Source organism: Euprymna scolopes, chromosome 27, assembly GCF_053919585.1.
Source record: "Euprymna scolopes isolate OS-2025 chromosome 27, ASM5391958v1, whole genome shotgun sequence".
Classification (NCBI taxonomy): Eukaryota; Metazoa; Mollusca; class Cephalopoda; order Sepiida; family Sepiolidae; genus Euprymna; species Euprymna scolopes.
In genome coordinates this window covers 106,082,295-106,104,255 of record NC_136508.1, presented here as the reverse complement: position 1 = coordinate 106,104,255, position 21,961 = coordinate 106,082,295, and the positions used below count along the sequence as shown (strand labels likewise).

The 21,961-nt window shown below is 32.8% G+C and overlaps 1 long non-coding RNA gene across 1 annotated transcript; it reads left to right on the top strand.

Annotated features, from left to right (window-relative positions):
- Positions 1-10,244: 10,244 nt before the first annotated feature.
- Positions 10,245-21,351, top strand: LOC145249044 (uncharacterized). Its single transcript, XR_013863454.1, has 2 exons — positions 10,245-11,220; positions 19,607-21,351. It is a non-coding gene; the product is annotated as an uncharacterized LOC145249044 (long non-coding RNA).
- Positions 21,352-21,961: the final 610 nt, after the last annotated feature.

Below are 21,961 nucleotides of genomic sequence, written 5' to 3'. Positions count from 1 at the left end.
TGAACAAAGTTTTTTTCTTAGGTCTTACTAAAAATGTACGTCTACTTTATGTCCGTCTAATTGCTGCTGCTCCTGATGATTATGAAGCAACTTCTTTATGGCCACTTCCGGTTTTTGCCAGTGGAAATTATCGTGTGCTATTAAAAAACAATATATATATATATATATATATATATATATATATATATATATATATATATATATATATATATATATATATATATATATATATATCTTTGTTCGGACAAGTGATTTTTTCCTAAGAATTTGTAAAATACAATAAAAGATCTGCATAAAATAAAATTAGAATTATATTTAGTAATTTACACTAGTTTTGGGGATTCAAAAACAAGAAAAGAATCGAGTTTTCGACCATTCGCATGCTGTTTGTTTTGTTTTTGCGTTAAACATTTTTGTAAAAAAATTCTTTTTTTTTTTTCTTTTTTTTTTTTCAGAATTAGGGAAATATTTAAAATAATAATAATAATAATAAAATACGAGTCAAAAGTACACTCTGGCCTACAAAAATGCCCGGACGGTCCCATCGACATTTCCAAGTACGGGCGCCTCCTTGGGCGACTAGAGCACTAGCACTAGTTATCTAATGCCTTTCGAAGTATTCTAAAACGGTTTTTTAGTCATATGTCAAATACATAGGAAAAGAAAAAAAAGAAGCGTAACGGAAGATTAGGTGACTACTTGACTCGGTGTGAGCAAATAAAACGCTATTGTTTCAGTTTTTTTTTTTTTTTCACTGTTTTGTGTTCGTTTTTAGTATTATATTATAATACTTATAAAAATATATCACTTTATGAAATATTTATTTATATTTCGCAAGGTTGACTTGAAATGTCCACAAGATAGCGGCTGTGAACGAATGTAAAAAATGAAAATGGAACGGAACGCACATTTAAGCGAAACGAGCTTATTATCGCGTCAATAATAATAATAATAATAATAAGCGTGTATTAATTTTTAACTAATCAATACTTGTTATGAATATGTTAAAAAAAAAAAAGACACAGTAGTTGCTTACTTTTGTTTGTTTGTTTTTTTTTGTTTGTTTTTTTCGGTAAATAAAATTTGTTTTCTTAGGGGTTTTGGGGTCGCTGACAACGAGTCTGATATTCAACCCCGTTGTAAATTTACCGTTTGCATGGTATTAACCCCTGAACGCTTGGACTACGAACGAGCACGCGGTAGCATACACAAATTTACATTGGTCGTCGCTTGTCGACAAGTACTTTTCCTAATATTAATGCGTGCGTGTTGTTTACACTGGTCGCCATGTGTGCGCACGCAAAAACAACACATGGCGACCAGTGAAAACAACACGCAATACAGTACACTGGATAATAAACGCATTAATATCAGGAAAAATACTTGCACTCACTTTAAAGAAAAGTGTGGAGGTGGTTGACCTAATGTAAATTCGTTTATGCGCTCGCGCGTTGTCCCAGGGTTTAGGTGTTAATACATGCAAACAGTAATTTTGCGACGGGCTTGAATATCAGATTCGTTGTCAGCGACCCCAAAACCTCCTTAAAAAACAATTGTTTTTGGTTGGGGCTATTATGGTATTAAACGACATATTTACCTTTTCTTTTGGTTGTTGTTTATTTTTTTGACTAGTCTAAGTTTTACGTAACAATTTAATAAAGAAAACATACCGAAAAAATGAAATGAAATAACACTAAGAAATGTTTTTTTTTTCTTTTATTTTTGAAAATTCAACTAGACTAGTTTCGCATAACGATTTAATCAACAAAAAAATACCGTATAAAGTTAATTTCATGTTCCATCTCCTGCATCAAAACGAAAAACAAAGTAAAAAAGTAAAAATTTCTTTTCTTTTTTTTTTTTCGAAATAGAATTTAATCAACAGTCGAGTTTCTTTTTTATTTTATTTTTTTATTTAACAATTTTGTTTTTAAATACTGGAAATCTGCATGAAATAAAAATAGAATCAGTTTTTTTTTTAGTTTTTTTTTTTTTTTAATATTATGCCCAAAACAATAAGCAATTGTTGCCGCGTCGGCATTCACATGTAGGGACGCCCTAGGCGACTAACAGCTAGATAATCCCTTTTAATGTTTTTCTGAAACTTTTATCACAATATTATAATGTTGGATAATCGAAACTGTCCCCTTAAAATTGAAGAAAACTATGTTATTTTTACGCTAGATTAATTTTTAATAGTAGATCCCCCACCTAAAAAAAAACAAAAACAAAAAAAAAAAAAAAACAAACAAGCAGTGTTCATTAAGTTGCTTCATCCTACAAAATTCTCGAGCAGAAATATTGCGTTCAAATCTATGCGGACATAGCAAGCCATCTATACGTACATAGATTGCTAGCTATGTACGTATAGATTGCTAGCTATGTAGTATGTACGTATAGATTGCTTGCTATATCCGTATAGATTGCTTGCTATGTCCGTATAGATTTGAACACAATATTTCTGCCCGAGAATTTTGCAGAATGAAGCAACTTAATGAACACTGCCTGTTTGTTGTTGTTTTTTGAGAGGTTGAGGTCTACTATTAAAAATTAAACTAGCGTACAAATAAACAAATAGTTTTCTTCAATTTTAAGGTGACAGTTTCAGTTATCCAACGTTATAATATTGTGATAAAAGTTTCAGAAAAAACATTAAAAGGGATTATCTAGCTGTTAGTCACCTAGGGCGTCCCTACAGGTGAATGCCGACGTGGCAACAATTGCTTATTGTTTTGGGCATAAGAATTAAAAAAAAAAAAAAATAAAACGATTCTATTTTTTTTATTTTATGCAGATTTACAGTATTAAAAAAAAAAAAAATGTTTTCCAAAAAAAACAAAAACAAAACACTGCTGATAAAATTTCTATTTGAAAAAAAAAAAAACGAAAACAAAGGAGATTTTTTTTTGTTTTGTTTTTTTTTTTTTAATTTTTTTTTACATAGGCATTAACCACTTATCAAGGCCCAGAGACCACTCCGGGAATAAGGGTTAAGATTGAACAATTGGACAATATAGTAATCGTCAGTAATGGAAATTCGGTAAATTTGTTAACAAATGGAATGTCTCATCAAGAACTTGTTTACATTGGACTTGAAGACAACCATATTGTAGTCAGCTGGAAAGCAGGGAAACGGGAAGACGATTCACAGGCGTGCAGTTCTAAGAAAGAAGCTTGTTCATGGAATCTACGTTTAGGTTTAGGCACAAATAAAGAGTGGGGGGGAATTATTGATAGTGTTTTCAGCTAGACGAGTGTTTCTTGTGAAAGTTTGGCGAGGGGGGCCATAGATTGAAGCTCAGTCGAACACTTTCCATGAAAATAACGATACAGCAGAGACAAACTTGCAATATCTCTTCTGTGAGATAGAGGTTACAGTGAAGAGAAAAGGACATCTCCCACGAGGCCACGAAGTCTATTTTGAACTCTATCAAGGCAGGACAAGTCCTTTCTAGCTGCTCCTGTGGCAACAGTATTCCATCCTTGAACGTATCTGGCTCTTACATAGATAGAGAATTGCATCAGCAGTGAGATATCTACTGGATCGATAGAAGGATCCGACCATTTTTCCAGCAGCCTTGGCAACAGATTTGATGTACGAGTTCCATTTAAGATCAGGAGCAAAGGTCAAGTCCAGAAGCTTGTCAAAACTTGAGGCCTCCCCAAGACGAGAGCCATTTATTTCAATTGATGTCAGATGGGGATCAGAACGTTGATGATGTAAAGATAGAAGTTTGATTTTAGATGCATTAAAAGTAACCAGCCACTCCTTTCCCCATTGTTCAACGTGATCAAGATCAGAGGAGAGAGAATCGGAGAGAACTTAGTCGTTTACTGTCTTAGATGTGCTACCATAGATGGTAGTGTCATCAGCAAAAATGTCTACGAATGATGTAAGGATGTGATTTGGAAGATCATTATTAATGTAGATCAGGAAAAGAGTTGGGCCCAGGATGGATCCCTGAGGGTCTCCAGCATTAATACTGTGAGCTTCTGATTTTTGCCCATCAACTACTACTCTTATGAACCTGTCAGAGAGAAGTGATTTAATAATTGAGAAGACTATAAGAGAAGTTTTTACTTTTTTTATTTCATGGTTTTCTTTCGGTAATTATGCAGAGATTGAACATGAAATTTAATTTTTATTGTATTTTTTGTTTATTAAATCGTCATGCGAAAGTACAGCCTAGTTGAATTAAAAAAAAAATAAATGAAAAAGAAAAAAACAAATATTTCTATGTTATTTCATTTTTTCTGTATGTTTTCTGTATTAAATTGTTACATGAAACTTAAACTAGTGGAAAAAATAAACAACAACCAAAAGAAAAGGTAAATATGTCGTTTAATACCATAATAGCCCCAACCAAAAACAATTGTTTTTAAGGAGGTTTTGGGGTCGCTGACAACGAATCTGATATTCAAGCCTGTCGCAAAATTACTGTTTGCATAGTATTAACACCTAAACCCTGGGACAACGCGCGAGCGCATAAACGAATTTACATTAGGTCAACCTCTACACTTTTCTTTAAAGTTGTCGTGATAATACATACTTTGGAAGCATTGATAAACAGACTCGAAGGTGGTGTAAAATGCGTTCTTTATTGTCTAGTAGTAAACGTTGCACTGAGAAACAATGGCGGACGAGATTCATACGTCACGGGCCAAGGGGCATAACTCTAGTCGACTAATAGTCTCTTAGCCTATATTATGACATCCCTTCCCTTCCATATATATGTATATAGTCCAAGGGCGATATTTAGCCTTTATCTGATTAAGGGATAACATAGTCTCTAATATATTATTTAGCTTGTCTCCATTGTTCTAGGGTAATGGTATTGTCTCTTTTTTTTAGGATAGTGTAACCTATAAGTTCAGTTTCTGAGGAGCATTCACTCGTCTCTGAGATCTTCTTAATTCGGGGGTGAGTTTCTCAGTTCCGGTGTGAGGCGTGCCGCTGGAGTGTTGTTCGGTGGTCGGCTGTTCGATTTGTTTAGGGGGGGGACCTTCCTTCTGGGTGGGATCCGGTGGAGAGTCGCTGGGGCGAGGTTGGTCGGATCTATTTGCGGTTGTTGATCTCCTCCCAGCTGGTCTGAGGAACTGCCTGTTCCTTCTATAGGTGTTACCGTTCTCAGATTCAACTATGTAGGATCTGGGTGTCACGCTGGAGCGCTGAATTTTTCCAGGCTCCCATATCTTTGCTTTTTCCTGCTGGACATAGACATTCTGTCCTGCATGTAGGTGGGAGTGGTGTCTGTTATGTTTCCTGTCATAGCAGACCTTAGACTGATCTTTCTGTTTCTGTATGGCTGTCCTAGTCTGCTCATCGCCAAGTTGTTGCTTGGATACTAGGGGTGTCCGTATTTTTCGTCCGTTGAGTAACTCTGCCGGGGACTTAATGTCTGATGACAGTGGCGTGGCTCTGTAAGCCATCATTGCTAGGTAGCTGTCTTGACCAGTTTCCCCTGCCTTCGTCAAAATCTTCTTGCATGTTCCCACCATTCTTTCGGCGAATCCGTTAGACTTGGGGTAATGTGGGGACGATGTCCTGTGTTGGAAGCTGTACGTCCTGGCGAAATCCTTGAAATCTTCACTTGTAAATTGTGGACCATTGTCCGAGTACAAGATTTCCGGCACTCCTTGTTCCTCAAATATCGTCTTAATACTTCTAATAACGGATATTGATGAGGCGGACGGAAGGCGTCGTACAAAGGGGTTTCGGCTGTACTGATCTGCCACAAGCAGATATTCTTTCCCTGCCAATGTGAACAAGTCTGTGCTGACGTACTGCCAGGGGTACGTAGGGGTTTCGTGCTGGAGTATTGATTCGGGCGGGATACTGGCTTGGTATTTCTGGCATGTGTGGCACTCTCGGACTATATCTTCTATGTCCTTATTTAACCCTATCCAGTACACCGCTGAACGCGCTCGTAACCTCGTTCTCTCTACTCCTTGGTGTGAAGCATGCAGCTCTTCCAGTATGCCTCTTTGCAACGAGGCTGGGATAATGATTCTCTGGCTCTTGAGTAGAATTCCATCCTGGACCCCAATCTCATCTCTGAAATTCCAGAATGGCAGGAGAATTCCTGGGCAGTCAGCCTGGTTGGAAGGCCAGCCGGTCAATACCATGCTTACAAGTTGCTTTAGGAGTGGATCCTGGGATGTTTCCACTCTTATATCTTCAACTCTCGTCGGCGCAAAGTTGAGGTATGAGATCATGCTATGGACGTTGAGATCGATCCCTTCAATGTGCCCACTGGGTCGGGGTGCTACTCGTGACAAGCAGTCTGCAATTGGAACTGTTTTTCCTGGGGTATATTTTACAGTAAAATCATATCCCTCGACCTTCAATAACATTCTAGCCAGTCTTGGGGGTGCTTGTGCTAGATTTTTCAATGCTATCGACTCCAATGGCTTGTGATCCGTATGAATTGTCGTTTTGTGGCCCCAAACGTAACTGTGAAATTTCTCCAGGCCAAAGACGATAGCCAACATCTCCCTCTCTATGTTTGAGTAGCGTGTTTCTGGTCCGGAAAGTGATTTGCTCGCGAATGCTACTGGTCTGTCGTTTTGTAGCAGAGCCGCGCCTATACCCATTGAAGACGCATCTACCTGTAGCACTATTGGTTCTTTAGGGTCGAAGTATCGGAGTGTCGTATGATTTCCGATCTCTTTTTTGATTTCTTCGAATGCCTGTTGCTCCTGTGAAGACCATGTGAAGTCATTCTTCTTCGATGTTAACTCACGTAGGGGTTTTGTCAGTGTCGCGAGTCGTGGAGAGAATTTGTTCAAGTAGTTCACCAGGCCTAGGAAGCTGGTGAGCTGCTTTGCATCCTCGGGGGGTTGCATCTGTGTGATCGCCTCTATTTTCCGGGGATCTGGCTTGACACCGTCTCTTGAGATTATGTGGCCGTAGAAAGGGATTTCGGAGGTTTTCACCACAAATTTCTCTGAATTAAACCTGCAGTTTCTTTCCCTTGCTCTAAACATTAGCTGCCTCAGTGCCTTGTCATGGTCACTGCCGTCTTCCTCGAATCCGTACACTACTATGTCGTCGCATATGGATAGGACATTTTCGAGGTCTCCGAAGTTTTCCTGCATGGCTCTTTGGAACTCATCTTGGGCAGATTTGACTCCCATGGGGTACCTGTTGTACATGTATCTGCCATGTGGGGTAATGAATGTTGTGAGACGTCTCGACTTTTCGTCCAGTTTCAAATGCCAGTAGCCGGACTTGATATTGACTTTTGTGAACCATCTAGCGTTGTCTAGTTCCGCAGTGATGTCTTCGAATGTCGGAGTCGCATAGTGTGGTCTGTGCACTGCTTTATTTAAGTCTCGGGGGTCGAGGCATAGCCTGACCGATCCGTTCCTTTTAGTGGTACAGACGAATGAGTTTACCCAGGGCGTCGGGTCCTTTACAGAGGAAATTATTCCCTGGGCCTCTAAGGAGTCCAACTCAAATTTCAACTTTCCTTTTAGGGATATTGGGACTCGACGTGGTGGGTGGACAACTGGTGGTACTTCAGGGTTTAAATGGATGGTGTGTTCACCTGGCAGACAACCAATGGTGTCGAATACGTCTGGAAATTCCTCAATGATTTTCCTCCTTTCTCCAAGGTTTCCCATCGTACATGGTTCCTGCACGGGGACCGGTTTCATGTCGTGCGGGGGAGTAGGCCGGGATGCTTTGTCCGTCACATGAGTTGTGTCCGTTTTTATAGCCAAGTTAAGGGTGACTAGCCCTAATTCTCTTGATGTTTGGAGTCCTATTAGTATAGGGTCTCTTGATTTCACCACGTGAAAGGTCGCTTTAACGAACTTGTCGGGGGATCTGACCCCTAAACGACAGGTCCCTTCTTGGTCTATCGTTGAGCCTCCAAACGCAATTAGCCTTATAGCTGATTTTTCCAGTGGTACTCCTTTCAGTTCCTTGAATACCTGTTTAGGTAACAGGTTGCTCATTGCACCTGTGTCGATTTTCGCGTCAACCTCTATTTGGGCTTTGCTGTTGCCTATCTTCAGTTTTGTGAAAGCTTCTGTGGTCACTAACGGTAATTCCTTTACTGTGTGAAAGTACAGCTCCTCTGTGGAACTGTCGTCGTTGCTACCCATATGTGCTGCTGCCATGTGGATTTTATTCTTATTATATTTCCTCTGTAGCTGGAATGACTGTGTGTGCCCCTCGTCTCCCATTTCAGAGTGGCAAACTTTAGCAAAGTGTCCCTTTTTATTGCATTTTAGGCAGTATTTGCCTTTAGGTGGGCATTTATATTGATGGTGTTTTGTGCCACAATTACCACATGTGGTAGGTCCACTGGGCTGTCTGGCTCTAACTGCGAGTGTAGAGCTGTCTTCTACTGCTGTTGTACGTAATGCTTCCATTTGTTTACACGTGGCTTCTTCTGTCTCGACGATTCCGAGTGCTTTCTCGATCGTGAGATCGCTTCCTTCTCTTATTAGGGACTTTTGTGCAGACTGTAAATAAATACCGAATATGAATAGGTCCAACACAATGGTCTCTTCCACCGTCCGACCGTATTCACACTGTTTGGCTGTCTGACGCAGCCGACTTAGAAATGCGTGTGCCGATTCATCCGCGTTTTGTTTACATTTTAGTAGGTTGTGTCTAGCTACACGAAAGTTCGATCGCGGATTCGCATATTCCTTAAAAAATTGGATATATTTATCCAATGTCCTTTCTTCTCCCTGTCGAAAGGGAAAAGTGTCACTTATTTCCTGGCCCTCGATACCAGACCATATTAGCAAGTAATTTAACTTTGTGTCTGAATCTACGTCTTTCATTGGGCCGTCGAAATATAAATGAACTTGCCTGATAAATCGGTCCATTGATTTGGCCAAATTTGAAGTGTTCCAATCGATTGTTGGAGGTGGTAGTTGCGAATATGTATTCATCGTCGATTGCGAGAAAAATACCGACACCACGTGTGTTTTGTATTAATTTTTTTTTAGATCCCAAAAATGTTCGGTTTTTTTTTTTTTTTAATTTTTTTTTTAGGGTAATATTGTTACTATTCCTTTGATTCTTTAGAGGATCCCACTTCAGACACCATGTCGTGATAATACATACTTTGGAAGCATTGATAAACAGACTCGAAGGTGGTGTAAAATGCGTTCTTTATTTTCTAGTAGTAAACGTTGCACTGAGAAACAATGGCGGACGAGATTCATACGTCACGGGCCAAGGGGCATAACTCTAGGCGACTAATAGTCTCTTAGCCTATATTATGACAAAAGTGATGGCAAGTACTTTTCCTGATATTAATGCGTTTATTATCCAGTGTATTGCGTGTTGTTTTCACTGGTCGCCATGTGTTGTTTTTGCGTGCGCGAAAACAACACATGGCGACCAGTGAAAACAACACGCACGCATTAATATTAGGAAAAGTACTTGTCGACGAGCGACGACCAATGTAAATTTGTGTATGCTACCGCGCGCTCGTTCGTAGTCCAAGCGTTCAGGGGTTAATACCATGCAAACGGTAAATTTACACGGGGTTGAATATCAGACTCGTTGTCAGCGACCCCAAAACCCCTAAGAAAACAAATTTTATTTACTAAAAAAGACAAAAGTAAACACTACTGTGTCTTTTTTTTTTTTTTTTTACATATTCATAACAAGTATACATTAGTTAAAAAATTAATACACGCTTATTATTATTGACGAGATAATAAGCTCGTTTCGCTTAAATGTGCGTTCCGTTCCATTTTCATTTTTTACATTCGTTCACAGCCGCTATCTTGTGGACATCTCAAGTCAATCTTGCCAAATATAAATAAATATTTCATAAAGTGATATATTTTTATAAGACTTATAATATAATACTAAAAACAAACCAAAACAGTGAAAAAAATAAAAAAAACACAACTGAAGCATGAAACAATAGCGTTTTATTTGCTCACACCGAGTCAGTAGTCACCTAATCTTCCGTTACGCTTTTTTTTTCTTTTTTTCTTTTTAACACCGTCTTTCTTTTTTTTTTTTTTTAATAAAACTAATTTTAAAATTTCGATGCTTGAAAAACAGTCCATAATATGTCAATATAAAAATTCTATTTTTGTTTGATAAAAAGAATAAAACAGTTAATAAATACAAAAAAAAGTCCATAAAGCCTGTTTGAATAAAACTTATATAAAAAAAAAAGGTTCATTCTATACGGTTTTGATCATCCGTAGATAAAACGTCACTTCCGGCAAATGGCTTTGTAAACAACGGGTGACGAAAGTTAACCATAACCACATTGTTTTTAAATAGCACACGATAATTTCCACTGGCAAAAACCGGAAGTGGCTTAAAGAAGTTGCTTCATAATCATCAGGAGCAGCAGTAGACGAACATAAAGTAGACGTACATTTTTAGTACGACCCCTTTTTTCTTAGAACTGCACGTCTGTGCAATTGTCTTCCATTTTCCTGCTTTCCGGCTGGCTACAATATGGTTGTGCTCAAGTCTAACGTAAATAAGTTCTTGATGAGCCGTTCCATATAAGTTATCAAATTTAACAAATTTTCATTACTAATGATTATTATATTGTCCAATTTCTTCTGTACACTCTTTAACCCTTATCCTTGAGTGGCCTCTTGGCCTTGATAATGTGTTGATGCCTATGTATACCTATTAACCCTTATCCTCGAGTGGCCTCTGGGCCTTGATAAGCGGTGACACCCATGTAAAAAAAAAAAAAAAAAAAAAACTTCAACACGCTCTCATAAGAACGTGTTTTTCCGCTGTAAATTTTTTTCGGAGATCGTCAGTCCAAAACGGATACGTACAATATAACCTTTTTTTCGATATTTTAATTTTTGAATGTCTTGATTAAACTGTGCAAGTGACATTTTAAAAGAAAAAAAATAATCGGGTATATCCATTCATTAATAATCCACTGAAAAAAAACATTGGAACAAACCGAACAGAAACAAATTTATAGGGGGGGGGGCGCATAATGTTCCGCCGTCATTTTCTATTGTTTGTTATCCTCTAAAATATTAAAATATTACGATAAAAAAATTTAAAAAAATTTTACCCGTAATATTCACCATAAACATCGAATCCATCTAAAATTCAAATTTTCATTCTTTCTTTTTAATGTTTATTTTCTGTGAACTAGCTCTCTCGTCGCCATTTTGAAACCGTGAAATTAACTCGTCACTAACATCGTCAGATCAATTATTGATTTTTCGACGAACGTTTCTTTCTTCCCAGTAAGTATTTTACTATAATGTTTTGTTGGGTTTGTATTACTGTACACATAGATTCGAAAAAGTTGTCAAAAAACAAATATATAACAAATAAATGTTATCAAAGGCAAGATAAGTTACTTTTCTACCAAACTGGATATAATTTTCGTGATTTTATTCAATTTAACATGTTTATTCAGCTCGAAAAGCATACAGTGTTTACCGATGTATTGGAAAATTCAAGATGGCGGCCGATTCTCTCTTTAACACGGTAAGTTCAGGAAAAGGTGTTATAAATAATAAACTAGACAAAATACTATTAAAAACCATCGAATATATGTCAAGTTATGTCACGGTAACATATATTGAGCGAATTTCGAACAGTATTTTGTCTAGTTTATTATTTATTACACCTTTTTCCAAACTTACCGTGTTAAAGAGAGAATCGTTTTGTTTCTTTAAAAATATTCGATGATTGGTTAAATTATATTTTCATCGATTTTATTTTAATTGATTTCTTAAAGATTAATTTATGTTATTGAAGTTTGTTTTATGTTTTTAAAGATTAATGGCTGAAATAGTAAGAAAATGATGTAAAAATATAATGTGCTTATTTACACAAGGGTCAAATTAAGACGTACTTTTGATTTGGAACAAAAATAAAAAAAAATAATAATTTACAACTAGTTTTGTATTTTTCTTAAATGTGACACTCGTGCAATCGTCGTCATTTTACTAAGCGAAATAACTCTATATTACTAAAAGATGTGTTCATTTTTAAAATTATTTTTACGATTGCAGTAAGAATTATATCTTAATAAGAACTAGTTTATGGATCTAAAGAAAATTATGTAGTCCATCTTTTGTGTATTATTTTACATTTTACATATACTAATTGTATTTTAATTTATTGAATCAAGTTTTTGTTATTGTTTTATAATAAGTGGGTTAAATCATTTTTAGTCACCAAAATTAATAGCATTTTTTCTCAAACAAAATTGTATTAGTTATTAAACGAAAATCGATGAAATATAGGATTTATAACTTACGTTAATATTATATATATTATAAAACTTTAGTCAAATGTTTTAATAACTGACGGCCATTATTATTTTTTTTTTCATCTAAAGTATTTTGTGTTTTAAAATTGGATTAAATAGGCATAGCCATTAATATCGGAAAACTGAGGGGGGCATAATTTTGATAACCGGTTTATCATAATTTCTTGTAGGTTTCTGATTAATTTTTTTATTGTATTTGAAAGATTAAAGCCTAAAGTTCATTTTCAAAAGGGGTAAAAATACAGGTGTAAAAAGAAAGGGTGCTAGTGCAGAGAGTGATCCGCGCTATTTTTTAAATCGTATTTCCACATTTAATTAAAGTTTTATGATATTTTTTTTTATTCAATTGTAAGGTTGAAGTATAGAATAGGTACAAAAAACCCTCTCCATGTTAAGAATGGCTTTTTTAAATAATAACGTTATTATTTACGTCCAGATCACTCTACACTAGTACCAAAGAAAGTTATAATGAAAAAAATTTTCACAGTGACATTCGGAAATTGACAAGAGCAGGTAAAAGTTGGAGTTAAATAAATTAATTGTAAAAAACAATCCCTTCAAAAATAAATATTATTTATTATTATTAGTGAATATTAGTTTATTTCAAAGATAATTAGTAAAGTCCTAAGATGTTGAATTAAATTTTTAAAAATACCTTGTTTGCTAAGGGAGATAATTCTGTATTACTAAGATGTTGAATTAAATTTTTAAAAATACCTTGTTTGCTAAGGGAGATAATTGTGTATTACTAAGAGATGCATTCATTTTCTTTATACGAAAATTTGAGACCATATTTGACAAAAATGTAAAATACGACAGAACATTATTGGTGACCGAAATTCATTGTTCTTTAGCAGTTGATTTTTTTTATTATTAATTTCACGTTTGAATTGTGTTTTTCATCTTCTAATTTTGATTCTTTTATATTTTCATATAATTTTATTTCTTAATGAATTGGACACATGAAACAAGAGTTGTATCAATTTATTAAGAAATCCTTTCATATAATTTATTTCCTTTGAACACGAGACAATTGTATTAATTTACTAGTGAAAATCGTATTAATTTACTAGTGAAAACAAAACTGATTTTCTGTTCGGAACATTAAAAAAAATGTATCCGTTTTTTTTTTATTAAAAAAATAATCTGAAACATTCAAATAAGTTATTTTTATTGCAATTCAATAAACAAAATTGATTCCGCCATTTTTCATAGCAAACGCGAATAAAAATTTTGAACCTCAGATTTAAAAAAAAAAATAAATAAAAATATACAATCTGACATTTAGACTGTTGTCAAAAATGTGTTTATATGACTTTTTGAGAAAACAATGTTTACCATAAACACAATAATTTAATTCGAAGTTGGTTGAATTGTAAACAACTGACCATAAAAAATGCTTTTTTATGTTTAATTGTTTTAACATTTTTAAAAAAAACTTTTTTTGTCTATCTAATGTACCGCTAGAGAATTTCTTTTTATTTTTTATGTTTTATTCAATATTTTACATTTGTAAAATCCATTCAAAACGTATTGAGGTTATATGAAAAAATAAAGCTGTGTACACATTACAAGTGTTTCTTTTCCGTGTCTTATGTTATACATTAGTAGATTAGGGGTCATTTCGAGTTAAAAGTTTATTTACTGTATCCAGTAAAATCATGATTAAAATGTGTATGTCTCGTGGGAATAGCTAATGAAGAATATGAAATATGGCTGACGTTCAGTAGACTGACAAATGATCAAAAATTTGACAACTCAGAAATTTAAAATGAAAAAAAATTTAATGGTTAATCTTTTCAAAATTATTTTTACTCATATAGAATAAATAAAAAATAATAATTTAAAGTTAACTTTTGATGTAAAATTTATTTTTAATTTAAAATGAACAGTAATTTAGACAACTTTTATTGTTAATATAAGCAACAAAAACGGAAAACGAAAACATTTGAAAAAAACATTAATTCACTTGTTTAAATTATTTTAATGTTTTCTTTTTTGTTGTTGTTGATGCTGTTGCATTTATTCTACCTAAGTATATGAAAATGTTTATTCTACCTAAGTATATGAAAATGTTTATTCTACCTAAGTATATGAAAATGTTTATTCTACCTAAGTATATCAAAATGTTTATTCTACCTAAGTATATGAAAATGTTTATTCTACCTAAGTATATGAAAAAATAAAGCTGTGTACGCATTACAAATGTTTCTTTTCTGTTTCTTATGTTATACATTGATACATTAGGGGTCATTTCCAGTTAAAAGGTCAATGTCAAATTTCTTTCCAACTTCTCAAAAATCTTTAAAATGGCGACTTGTATGTTTTCAGTGGGGCTAAAAACGAATATCACATTTAAATTTGGGTCAGATAGGAAGTTTTTATCATATGAATAAATTATTTTTTTCAAAACGTGGGGGATCACTTTCCTATATAAATTTTATGTAAAGTGAGCACCCACTTTCTGGTCACCTAGTATTTTCTTCATATCATAAAGCAAATGTAACTGTGACCAGCCATTTGCTTGATAAATAAAACGCATTTTTGAATGTTGTCTAAGACGAGTATTCACCAGCCTTGTATAATAAGTTGAATATTTAATCTTGTACATTAGGGGGTCATTTCGAGTTAAAAGTTTATTTACTGTACCCATTTGAACTAGAGAAAATCCTGATTAAAATGTGTATGTCCCGTGTAAGTAGCTAATAAAGAATATGAAATATTGCTGACGTTCAATAGACCGACAGATGACCAAAAAGTCAGATGGAACGTACCAGAAAACGAAATGACACTAAATTGACAACTCGGACAAAATTGACAACTCGGAAATTTAAAATGAAAAAAATTTTAATGGTTAATCTTTTTAAACGGAAGAAGAAAACATTTGAAAAAAAAATAATTTAATTGTTTAAATTATTTTTCATGTTTTCTTTGTTGTTGCATTTATTCTACGAATAAAATAAAATTTGTTCAAATTGTTTCTTTTTAGAATTTCCGAGTTGTGTATCTCTGTGTCTGTTTTACAAATATTTAAATTTGTAGAGGAATGTAATCTGCAAAAATGAACCCTTTCACATGTGATAAAAATAATTTTCAAAAATGTGATTCCGTGGATGGTAATTGTAATTGGAATTGAAAAATAGTTCGCATAACATGATAAAAAAGTATTTAACAACACAAAAAGGGTTTTTATTTTAATCTGAGAAAATATATCTAAAAAAAACTTATCAGTTTTAAACGTTGTTTTCAACTTGTAAAAATGATTTGACTATTTTGTAAAGAATAACTCTTAAAAATCATTAAAATTGGTTTCATTCCACATATATTTTCACAGTTTAATTAGAATATATTTCCACAGATGCTCATGTGTTGCACAGACATTCTTTATTTGCATATCCTCAAATTTAATGACTAAGTAGATTGGATTGGTTGGTTTTATGGCATATCAACCCTTTTCAGGTTATTTAATGCCGAATCCAGCGATTTTGGAGAAACATTTTTTGATAGAATATATATTTTTTTTTAAGTCGGTTTCTATTTAACCCATAGTTGGAACCCTAACACGTACTACCACTCTGGGTCTGAGTGGACCTGGGAGTAATGGCAATTAATGGGTGGCTCCACACTCCCAAAAATCCCGCAAGCTGGGGCCTTACCATAGTTTAAGGTCATATCCAGGACCGATTAAGTAGAGTTTAGTATACAAAGAGAAAGAAGGATGAGTAATGACTAGACGAAGATTCACCAATATATTGTATAATAAGTTTAATATTTTATCTTTTTTTTTAGTTAAAATTTAGGAAAATGGTGATACTTTTTTCTAATTTTACATTAATTGTTTATCAACGATATGGAAATATGCTGGCAGATTTGTCATTTAGTTGAACCAGGTAATCACTAAAAGGGAATCTTAAAGGCCGACACCGGCATTGAGCAGAAGCTTGTGTACATGTTTTACAAACTCTAAATGGCAAAATATAATCACATAATTAATGAAAATGTGATCATGTTATTAAAATTTAATTTGAATTAACCATGTTGTTTAACAAATTAGAAACTATAATGCAAGATGAAGTTTTAAAATGATTAAATGTGTTTTATTCCATAATTTGAAATTAAAAAAACATTGAATAATAAAAATAAAATCTTTGGTACTTATGTATTTTTTGTGCTGAAATATTTATTATTTTATTAAAATTATTATTTTAAAAATCATTCTTAATGAGGAGGTGAGGGTGTTTTTTTAACTGTTCTCTGCTTACACCTTACAATTTAATTTTTAAAAAATATTGTGAAACTTGAATTTAAAATGAAAACAAGAAAACAACTATATAAAAATAGAGCGGTACCATCTGCCATCCGAGAACAATATGTAAAATTAAACCAAAATTTGGTGCCTATGCATTTTTGGTACCACGCTATTTTAAAATATTTTTTTTTCAGGTTAAATTAAAGTTTCACAATATCTTTTTTGTTTTTAATTGTAAAGAATGGCTTTCGAAATAATAACATATTTCAGAAATACATAAAGTAGCCAAAATTTTTTTTTTATTGTTCTATGTGTTTAATGTTAAATTATAAAATAAAATATATTTAATCATTTTAAAACTTCATCGTGCATTATTTGTTAAACAACGTGGTTAATTTAAATTAAATTTTAATAACATGATGATTACATTTTCAATAATTATGTGATTATATTTTACCCATTTAACGTTTATGGAACATGTAAACAAGCTTTCGCTCGATACAAGAGTCCCTTTTAGTGATTACCTGGATATTTGTACAACTAAACGGCAAATCTGCCAATGTGTGTTTGAGGAAAGCAGAAACAATTGTATGCAGTAAATGTTCTTTAGTTACAAATATTATATTCCCATGAATAGTGGGTTAACGTTATATATATATATATATATATATATATATATATATATATATATAACATCCACTAAATGCTACATGTACATTTCTTTGAAAATAAGAAAATCAAATTTTATGAGTATCCGAGAACTGCTGCATTTTTTTTCACCAGATACCACGTTTTTAATTATGTATTAACACGTAATCGCTTAAAAAGTAAAATCCCAGCTTACCAAGTTATTTAAACGTTGGACATTATAATCTTTTACATTTCTATGCCATATTTATCTATGCTATTTTCCCCCCTAAATTTATATTTGATGTTATTAAAATGTATAAGAAAACTAACTTTTGTTTAACATTATATTCCCATGAATAGTGGGTTAACGTTATATATATATATATATATATATATATATATATATATATATATATATTATATATATTATATATATATATCTTCAAACAAACCGCAAATTTGAAAAATAGGATGTACAAATAGATGAATTTATGAAAAAGAAACAAAAATGTATATGTGTGTATAAAAAAGTAAAAAGTACAGAACGTTAGAATGTTTGTGCAACCAAATTAATGATATTTTAAACATTAAATTTACTGCTTTTAAGAAATGTACATTCTTAAGGAAGGAAGAAACAATTGTGTGCATTAAAAACTTTTTTGATGAACCCATGGAAATTTCTATTATTATAACAATGGTTTATATTAAGACTTATATTTATATGTTTGCATATATAAGTGAGAAACGTTTTTACTGCATACAATTATTCCCTTGGCTATATCTTGAGGAAGACCTGTATCAACTGGTTCTGTGTCAAGTTAAAGAAATATTTGCTTATTTTTCTAGTGTGCTTCATATGACGTTTCATTATAAATTATCAAGAGGTTATGAGTTCAATCTTATAATATTGACTACAAGTAGTTGTGAAAACAATGCCGATAGCCATTAGTTGTGTGCTCTCGTGTAATGAATGAATGCGTGAATGTAGGATTGACATGAAATTCTTAAAGATAAACTAAAATGACTGAAAATGGGCTGAAATGACTTAAATAAAAAGTTAATGACTTAGAATGACTTTAATGAACTTAAGGATGAATTGAATGACCTTAAGAATTACTTGAATGCTTAAAAAATAAATGAAATCCTTCAAAAACAACTTGAATGATCTGGAGAATGACTTGAATGGTTTTAAGAGAGTGACTGGTTGTAAAGTGGGTGATCATTTTATATTGAATTAATACAGAAAAGTGATCGCCCACTTTATATTACAAAGTTACAAACATAAGTAAAGAATGTAGTAAGAACAGGTACTACACTTTTAAAAAGCTACGAATAGCATCTATTAACAACAGACCTTTGATCTTTACAAAAAAAACAAGCACAAAAGCGTTATGGACACACCTACCGACGGAGTGATTTCTAGAGTCGCTTGCACGCGACTAAAATCATAATGGCTATAATTGACAATATGTAAATGTGTGTTTGAGGAAAGCAGAAAAAATTGTATGCAGTAAAAACTTTTTGGGGAACCAATGGAAATTTTCTTTAGTTACAAATATTGTATTCACATGAATAGTGGGTTAGCGTTTTATATATATATATATATATATATATATATATATATATATATATATATATATAAACTGTAGATTTGAGAAATAGGTAGGATGTACAAATTAGATAAATTTATGACAAAAAATGCATATGTGTGTATAAAAAGTTAAAAGTGTAGAACGTTAGAGTGTTTGTCCAACCAAATTAATGGCATTTTAAACATTGAATTTACTGCTTTTAAGAAAATGTCTATATAATTTAATTTTACATATTCCTCTATCAACAATATGTAAATGTACATTCTTAAAGAAGGCAGAAACAATTGTATGCAGTAAAAGCTTTTTTGATAAACTCATGAAAATTTCCTTTTATTATAACAATGTTTATATTAAGACTCATATCGATATGTTTGCAGATATAATTGAAATTTTGTTTCATAACAATGGTTATAGATGTATAACTGCATACAATTGTTATCTAGACAATGTATTGATGACCACCTCTGTTGACTGGTTGTGTATAAAGTTAGAAAGTATTTGAGTTTTTTCTGAGTTTCATAAAACTTTTATTATTATATATAATTATATATTAAGACTCATATATAAGTGACAAAAGTTTTTACTACATACAATTATTTTTTAGGAAGACCTGTATCGAAAATTATAAATTATCAAGAGTGTATGAGTTCAATTTAATAATATTGACAATAAAATACATTTTAATATGCCTATTTCATTCTTACAGATGTTTTTGCTTGCATCCATTAACTTTTCCTTTAAAAATTATTTTTCTAATGTGTCTTATATAACTTTTTATTATAGATTTTTAAATATCAGTTATCTAGAATTTATTAATTTAATCCAATAATATTGGCAACAATTAACAAACATTTATAATTATAATTCATTTTTTACAGATGTTCCTGCTTTAATGAATGTTAATGGATCATCTTTTTTTTTAATTATTAGACGGGAAAATCATCAAAATCTGTGAAGATTGATTATTTTGTGGAGAAACCATGTGTTTAATTAAATAAATTAAAAGGTGTTAAAAAATTGAAACCACAACATTAAGGAATATCTCTTGGAGAATGAAGACCAGATAAATGTTTTACACTTTTTTATGAAGTAGATGACGTTTGCTTTTGGAATAAAATTCGGTTCAAACTCTAAAAATTAAGATGAAAATGAAAGATAAGTCTTTAAAAACATAAAAACATATTTTAAAACATGTTTTAATGTAACATAAATAAAAACGTATTTAAAAATTGAATTACAAATTGCAAAAGGGTGACTTTTGAAAAGACAATATTTTTTACGATCCAAGAAAGCATAACACTAAGAAATATCACTTACAGAAGGACGCTTTGTAAAATATAACACTAAGAATATCACTTACAGAAGGACGCTTTGTAAAATATAACACTAAGAAATATCACTTACAGAAGGACGCTTTGTAAAATATAACACAAAGAAATATCACTTACAGAAGGACGCTTTGTAAAATATAACACAAAGAAATATCACTTACAGAAGGACGCTTTGTATAGTTGCTGTTGTTTTCTTTTTTCAACTTAAATTTGGTTAAACATCTGAAAACAAAGACTAAAATCTGATTTTTTATTTTAATTTTGATAATCTTGTTCCAAGAACCGAGGATAAAATAACATATTTTTATAACAAGTTCCAAGCTTAATTGTAGTAAGAAAATGCAGGACGGGAGTGTGAAAACCTCACATGCTTGTAAAGTGTGTGGATATTCTTTTTCTGAAAAATTAGAGTTAGTGAAACATATGAGAACTCACACTGGCGAAAAGCCACATTCTTGTGAAGTTTGTGGATATTCTTGTCTGCAAAAATCACGTTTAGTGAGACATATGAGAACTCACACTGGGGAAAAGCCATATTCGTGTGAAGTGTGTGGATATTCTTGTTCTCAAAAATCAGGGTTATTGAGACATATGAGAACTCACACTGGAGAAAAGCCACATGCTTGTGAAGTGTGTGGATATTCTTGTTCTGAAAAATCGGCGTTAGTGATACATATGATGAATCACACTGGGAAAAAGCCACATTCTTGTGAAGTATGTAAATATTCTTGTTCTCAAAAATCAATGTTAGTGAGACATATGGGAACTCATACTGGAGAAAAACCACATTCGTGTGATGTTTGTGGATATTCTTTTTTGCAAAAGTCAACATTAGTGACACATATGATAACCCATACTGGAGAAACGCCTCATTCTTGTGAAGTGTGTGGATATTCTTTTTCTCGAAAATCCTCATTAGTGAGACATATGAGAACTCACACTGGAGAAAAGCCTCATTCTTGTGAAGTTTGTGAATATTCCTGTTCTGAAAAATCAACGTTAGTGATACATATGAGAACTCATACTGGCGAGATGCCACATTCTTGTGACGTGTGTGGATATTCCTGTTCTCAAAAATCAAATTTACTTCTACATATGAGAACTCACAATCGCTAGAGTGGAAGTGTAACAAAATACAGAAAGCATCCGTAGAGGGAACAACGACTATGTATTAAATTGTAATGAAATCAAGTGTTAGCTACAAGGACGGAATGAGATAAAAATAATCCTATACATAAACAACAGAATGAGATAAAAATAATCCTATACATAAACAACAGAATGTGATAAAATAATTCTATGCATAAACAACGAAAAGAATGTAGCGTAGGCATCATTGAAATAAATGATGCATATTGCGACACCATAGTGAAGCACGGAGCAGTACATAACATGTTCAACAGATATGACAATGGTGAGAGATCACTATGAACACCTGCCCCAACAAATCAAAAATATCAGCAACACAAATTGAAAGAAAGAAATGCACAAAAGTCAAGAAGAAACGAAAAAAAAAACAAGGATAAAAACAATACACATTTTGTGGAAGAGCTTAACCAGGAATGTATTGATACTTCACTCTTATGGCCCAAAAATGGCAACCTTTCATGTAACGAGGATAGAATTTTGTAAAATGGCTAGCCTACGTGGAAATTGCCAGTGCAGGTTTTGCCAATCAGCAATTGAGAGCCACCTCATGTCGGGATGACCCAAATATTTCCATTGGAAAATCTGTGGAAAGATACAGCTTGACAATTATAGAACATCTGTGAAGATGAAGCATCACTGATAACATCAAACAGAAACGTGACAATATTCTATGACAAAAACGTACAGGCGGACATATACATCAAAGACAAAGCCATCAGGACAGACATATTGAACATTATTGTAATAGGGAAC